This window comes from Delphinus delphis, chromosome 21 (genome assembly GCF_949987515.2).
Source record: "Delphinus delphis chromosome 21, mDelDel1.2, whole genome shotgun sequence".
In the NCBI taxonomy this organism is placed as follows: domain Eukaryota; kingdom Metazoa; phylum Chordata; class Mammalia; order Artiodactyla; family Delphinidae; genus Delphinus; species Delphinus delphis.
In genome coordinates, this window is record NC_082703.1 from 29,530,759 (window position 1) to 29,538,171 (window position 7,413).

Consider the following 7,413-nt stretch of genomic DNA (forward strand, 5'->3'; position numbering starts at 1 on the left):
TTTTCTCTGAGAAACTGTAGCTACAGACTGAGATTGTAGAATCTATTCATTTAGCAAATGTCTATTCAGCCCAGCTCTCTGTGAAGCACTGTGCTAGGTTCCATGGGGGGATACAAAGATGTATTCAAAACAGTCCCTGTTCCAAGAAGCTTAAAATGAATCATCTAACTAAACTACAACATATTACAGTCTTAATGTTCCAGAATTCATTAATACTTGAAACTCACATAGCACAATTAGGCAGAGGATATTGACTCATCTTGCAAAAAATTCTCATTGGTACATTTAACATATAGAGAAATCAAATCTTACCAGCTGACTTTTTTAGATAAGGTAATTGAAACTTTTAGAAGAAAATGGCTTGCTTCAGGCTATGGAATAAGCTGAGGTTATATAACCGTTCTCACTAGCAGGCTGCTGGCACTCTGTTGTAACTCATAAAATCTTGATTGAAAACAATTTGTAAAGCAACAGGTACAACAGAAAATGCAAATTCTTTGGTGTGTCTACATTCAGTATGACTGTTAATATAATAATTCTGTAGTTGGGCTCCTGGGCACTAAATATTTGGTGGTGGCGAATTTATTTCAGCTTATCTCAGAAGGATATGCAGGATTTACGTCTCCTTTTACTTCAAATCTATGAAACTGGAGCATTTCCCCACTGTTAGCTGTTTCCTCACTTAATCTATTCGCTTTTTAGTAAATACACTAAAGGATGGTGCGGAAAGAGCTCAGGTGTGTCCGTGTGCACCTGGAAATATTTTCTCCCTCTTGCTGGTGAACGGAGGGCTGGCGGGAACAGACCTGTCACTCAGACAAGAGAACAGATTCCACAGCCATTTAGTTTTCAATCCGCCTTCACATCATGTTTATGATTTCGTGAAAAAATATCTAGTTTCTTTAACTGACGGTTGAATTGAATTACCTCACAAACTTTCATCCTAATCAGCCGATAACTCTTCGTGTACCACAAGGAAACAAAAATCACAGATTCACAGGGCTTGTACGTGAAAGCCTTGAGTAGGCTTGTAGCTTGTCGTTTATTCTTTATTTGTGAACATTTTTGAACATGATATTGACAAGATGTTGGATAAGACTCATTAATGCTAGTATATGACAAGTGTATGTGTGCGTGTGCATGTGTGTGCATCCATTACTTAATAAAATAGAGATGAAAGACTGGTGAAAATAAGCAAAAGAAAATGTTTGGAAGAATAACCAGCTATCAGTTTGCAGATAAGTAACTAACCAATTAGTTACTGAGCCTGGAAAACCAACCATATTGAGCAAAGGATTCATCTGAAAGTGGTCAAGCTTGTGACACTATTCATTTTATCTATGCGCTTCAAATATTCTCAGACATTTGAAAAAAACGTATCTAAAGGAAGCACTGATAATTTTATTTGTAGAGGAAATGCTTTGAGATGTAGAAATAATATTTTTTTAAGTTGATTATTCAATGAAAGTAAAAAACCTTTCACACACCAGTTTAACTAACTCACGGACATCCAGTTTTATAGCTCCTGTAGGGCCCCCGCAGAACCAGGCCAGGACAATTCAAAGGAATAAGCCCACCAAATTTCTGTACTTTCCTCTCAATTTCACTGTGAACCTGAACTGCCCTAAAAAAATAAAGTAAGGTACATTGGGTGGGACTTCTACTAAAATGTTGAAGAGAAATGGTAATAAAGACATTCTAGCTTTTTCCTGATCTTTGTGCAAAACATTTATCTGTCACTATGGTGTGATCACTGTTATGGATTTTTGTAAATCCTCCTTGCCAACTTTTATTCCTTTTTATATATTGCTGGATTCATTTTTGCTAAAATTGTGTTAAGTATTTTTTCATCTATATTTCATGAGAGATGTTTGTCTTTTTTTGTTTTGCTCTGTTCTGTTTCGTTTTCTAACTGACTGTGGTATCAGAACAATGCTGGCCTCTTCTTCTATCAGCTGGAAAAGTTTGCTCAAAATTGGCATTACTTCTTTTTTAAAACAACTGCAGTCTTCCATTTTCTTTGTGGGACAGTTTTTAACCACAAATTTAATTGCCTCAATTGACATAGGACTATTTAGGTTACCCGTTTCTTCCTAAGTAGTTTCTCAGTAGCTTCTTAGTACCTGTGTCTTTCAAGGAATTTGTACATTTCATGTTAATTATCAAATTTATTGACACGTAGTTTTAAAAAATATTATCATTTTAACTAGAGGATCTATTGCATTGTCCTCATTTTCTTTCCTGATATTCGTAATTTATACCCTTTTGGGGGGGGATTTCCGGATAATATTTATCAATTTTGTTGATCTACTCAAAGAACCAACGTTTGAGCTCATTGACTTTTCTCTATTTCTGCTGTGCTCTACTTCATTGATTTTTGTTTTATCATTATTGCTTCCTTTTGCTTACTCAAGGTTTGATTTGTTCTTACCTTTATAGTTTCTCAACACAGAAGATTAGAGCTTTAAGACCTTTCATGTCTTCTAATATGAAGATTTAATGCTATAAGCTCTGTTTCACCTGAATTCCACAAGTTTTTTTTTTTTTTTTTTTTTTTTTGCGGTACACGGGCCTCTCACTGTTGCGGCCTCTCCCGTTGCGGAGCACAGGCTCCGGACGGGCAGGCTCAGCGGCCATGGCTCACGGGCCCAGCCGCTCCGCGGCATGTGGGATCCTCCCGGACCGGGTCACGAACCCGTGTCCTCTCCATCGGCAGGCAGACTCTCAACCACTGCGCCACCAGGGAAGCCCCACAAGTTTTGATATGCTGTATTTTCATTTGCATTCAGTGCAAAATATGTTCAAAGTTCTGTTTTGATTTTTCTTTGACCTATAAATTATATAATAGTATGCTATTTTATTTCCGAATTTTGAAATACTTTGTCAGATACCTTTCTATTATTGACTTCTAGGTCAATTTGTTGTGGTTACAGATCACATTCTGATTGATTTCACTGCTTTTAAATTTATGGCAATGTGTTCTACCGCCCAGTATATAGTTTATCCTTTTGAATGATCTGCATGATCTTGATAAGATTCGTGTATTCTGTTGCTGACTCAGGCTTGCTTTTAAGCTTTGTTCAGGGTCGATTCAAAGCAGCCCTTGGTCCAGGGCTAGTTGATGCCCACTATGGAGCTGGTGCTTTTCTAAGGACTGCACCCAATGTTTGTTTATTATAAAGTCTTCTATTTTGGCAGGTGGAAACACAAATGGTTCTAAGGTCTGCACTGCATGTGCCTCAGGCAATGTTTGTCCCATTGCTTTCTGGTGTTTCCCCATCTTCAGGTGATGCCTTCGTACACATTTGCGGATCAGTAGTTGAAGACTTAACGTGCATCCCTCTGCTGAGGGATGAAGCTTTTCTTTTGTGAAGCTCGCTCCTCTCAGATAACCTGCCTCACAAATTAAAGCCATGTTGGTTGACTCAAATACCAGTCTCTGTCTCCTCAACCGATAACTACTGCTTGGCTTTCCCAAACCTGTGCAATGGCTTCCAGATAGTCAGCTGAGGCCTCATCTGCTTCCTTTATGTCAGGGATCACAGCACTCTGCTGCCTGTGGTCCAGTGTTGGAAAACTATTGTTTCATGTTTTGTCTAGTTTTCTAGTTGTTAATGGCAGGACAAAAACCCCCGTCCCGTGTACTCCATCATGGTGCTCAATCTATTTGCAACCTTGTGTTTTTGAATTACATTTGTTTTGAATTCACATTTCTCAGTTACACCTCGGTTTTGAAAGAATGACTATTAATTTTCCTTTTTACAGAAGAGAAAATAAAGTTTAGAGAGATCAATAAATGGGCCAGGGAAGATCCCACATGCTGCGGAGCGGCTGGGCCCGTGAGCCATGGCCGCTGAGCCTGTGCGTCCAGAGCCTGTGCTCCGCAACGGGAGAGGCCACAACAGTGAGAGGCCCGTGTACCGCTAAAAAAAAAAAAAAAAAAAAAAAAGAGTAAAAATAAATAAATAAATAAATAAATGGGCCAGAGCATAATATTTTCTTTCTCTTAGGCTGTACCCCACACTTTAGCGTTCCACTGATTCTCTTCAACCAGTGTTCTTACTAGGAATTTGGAATCACGTATTTGTGGTTTTGAATACAGTACCATCATTTAACAGGACCTGGAACAAGTTAATATCTCTAAGTCTGTTTTCTCATATGCAAAATGGAAATAATAACGAAATAAAATCTCAGCAGTGCCTTGTAATAGTAAGCATCAATATATAGAGCTACAATTTGGATGATAAAGATGACTAAAGTATCAGTGCTCCCATAACTGGCCCTCATATCAACACTTTGTACTTATTCTGTATTTGTCCTCTCACAGTATTAAAATTAGTTGTAAGGAAAGGGTTGAACTCTTACGTCCTCGTTGCTCATTTAAGGCTCAATTTAATACATACCTCATTTTATGTTTTATCACCAATTTCATGAGCTGTCCAATCTATCACATGAGTGTGTGATAACGACTTTCGTCTACCATTAATGAACATTACCATCAATTTTGATATTCTTGCTTATTCACCTTAAAGTATCGTTGGCTTTAAATTAGCTCTTGCTTGTAGCTAGAGGATAATCATTTTAGGATTATACACTTCGACAAAGCCTGATGTAGTCACCGTCATCGTTTTCTGTTCATTAAAGGGGATTTTATCCTTTCACAACTAAACTATACAGCAGTTTTGACATAACGTCATTTAAGATAAGAAAACAAGCCCAGATGCCTGTGTGGATGTGGAGCGTTTAGCTTTTGCACATACATCACCCAGAGCCAAAACCAAGATTTTCATGTTTTTAAAAAGGCTTGAACAATCTGTTGGTAAACATTTTGTGCCTATTCAATCCTCGTGTAATCCTCGTATAATCCAATTTCTTGAGTTAATTTGTTCGTTTATAATGTTTCAACAGCCTTTCAAATGAATATCGCCAAATAAATATAGTTCTAAAATAAAAACTGCATCCTTCATAAATGTAAAATGAATTTTTGGTGAACGTATATTTATATATTGCGTTTCAAGATTTTTCTGGTTTTAACGTAAGCAGGCAGCATTCCAAACTACCTACACGGAACTGGGACCGGCTGAGACCTGAGTCCGTCCCATAGTGAGTTTTGGAGTCTCTGGTGATTCATCATAAATCTCTTTACGGTGAGACCCACAGGTGTGCACCTCGGGAGGAGCCTAGAAGCTCACGACGACTTCATAGGTCACTTTCCCCACACACCCCCCTTCTCTTTCTCTACACAGTACTCACCAGTTTCCCCAGGGCTCTCCTTGGTCCTCCAGCCAGAAGCTGGGGATTCTACCACCTCGTTCTGTCCGACACGTTTCTGTCACTGCACCTGCATCTGAGGCCAAGCGGCAGGAGGACAGGAAGTTGTTAAAAGTGCAAAGACGATCACACCATCCTCTAGAGACAACAGTTCCTTCACTCTGAAAAAGGGACGCTGCTGTCATGGCTGTCACTGTCTCTACCCTAGGCTTGCTAGGGAGCTGGGGCATGAGAAAGCAGAGAAAATGAAAACAAATGGGATATTTCCCCCACCCTCTCTGAATGTTAGAGACCCATTTCATGCTCCTCAAACCAGAGTTGGAGGGCTCCTCCTGGAGCTTTTTCTCGGTCCACACTGATGCTATTTCCTAACATGGGGCTGCCTTGAGCCAAGGCCGAGGGTAATGAATGGAAAAAAATTAGGTAAAACTACCACTAATTTAGGAGTACTTCAACGTCTAGTTACTTCTCTAATCAGCTTATTACTGTTTACTTTTTTTTTTTTTACTATTTACTTTTAAAAAAATAGGCTTTATTTTTTACAGTAGTTTTGGCTTCACAGCAGTATTGTTTCTCATATACCCCCCAACACACACACACAGTCTCCTCCATTATGAACAGTCCCACCAGATGCCACATTTGTTCCAGCTGATGAACATACGCTGACACATTATTATCACCCAAACTCTACAGTTCATGTTAAGGTTCACTTTCAGTGTTGTACATTCCGTGGGTCTGGATAAATTGATAGTGATATGCATCTTCCATTTTAATAGCATATGGAGTAGTTTTACTGCCCTAAAAATCCTCCCCTTTTAGTCACCCCACCCCACCCCCCACTAACCCCTGGTCACCACTGATACTGTTACTCTCTCTCTCTCTGTATTGGGTTGGCCAAAAGGTTGGTTTGGAACCTTTGGCCAATCCAGTATGTATATGCTTGCACCAGAGGACCCTCTCCCCTTCACAAAGATTTTCATTAACATAATGAGAGCTGAAAGTTGTCACTGAATTCTTCCAGTTCGAAATGTTTTTCCGAAGTTATAAAGCAAAAATCGAGACGTATACAAACCGAACAACAGTTTTTATAGAACTTACCTCTTATTAAACCAGCAAACTGTTAACGTGTTTTAGAGCAAAATAGGGAAAAGCCAACACATTTTCAGAAAAAGCTAGTGGACAAATACTCCCTCGTGGCATGTTGTTCTCGGCCAAAACAAAACTCTACCAAATAGCAGACGCAGTCAAATATCTCTGTTATAGGCGACTTATTTACCGTCCCAGGGATCAATACTTCATATCAGAGGGTGAGCTTACCCTGACAGCATGACATTAGCGTTGGTTCTCATTCTTCAAATGCTATCAAGTACACTAAAGAAAATTAACAAGCCACAGTAAGCATTCTCTCAAGCACAATTTTAACTGAATATGATGAGACAAAAATAGAAATATAATAAAACGGTATATGAACTTGGTACCCCAGGTTTGCATTCCCAAATCAGTTACAAAACTATGCTAAGGCAGGTCATTTAAAGTCAGTTTCCTAGGTATGAATTCTACAAAATAATGATTCCACAGAAAAGTGATGAAAAATGCCTAAGTACCTTTAAACTGAAAAGCATTCTAAAAGTGATAGATTTGATGACAATACAGAAACACACATATATTATTGATCACAGAGGTTGAGCCACTGTAATAAAATGACCAGGAGAGAGCATGAGTTTATTTCAAAATACAGGAGAGTCACAGACCTACTCTGCTTATCGAGTTCTGACAGTGATTCTATAGAGCCATTTTAAAGTATGAGAATAAAAAAGGTTAAAAAAATAAGCTTCCATTCAAAAGTAGCTTACATTGACATCATCTTCATATTTTAATTCACTCATCACTGGAAATCTTTGTTTTGAGGTTTAAACTATTTCTTTATCACGAAAAATCTGAGATTATGAGACCACTAAGTACACAAGGGTTTTCAATCCGAGACATGCGATTTTCCCAATGCCTTTGTAATGTTTTTGAAATTAAGGGCTAAAATACAAGATACTATTTATGCAAAACAAAAATGAAGACATACCCTTTGGTATATGCAATCACGTGTACATTGATCAACTACAATTGATTATAATCATTTGTAAACCCCTT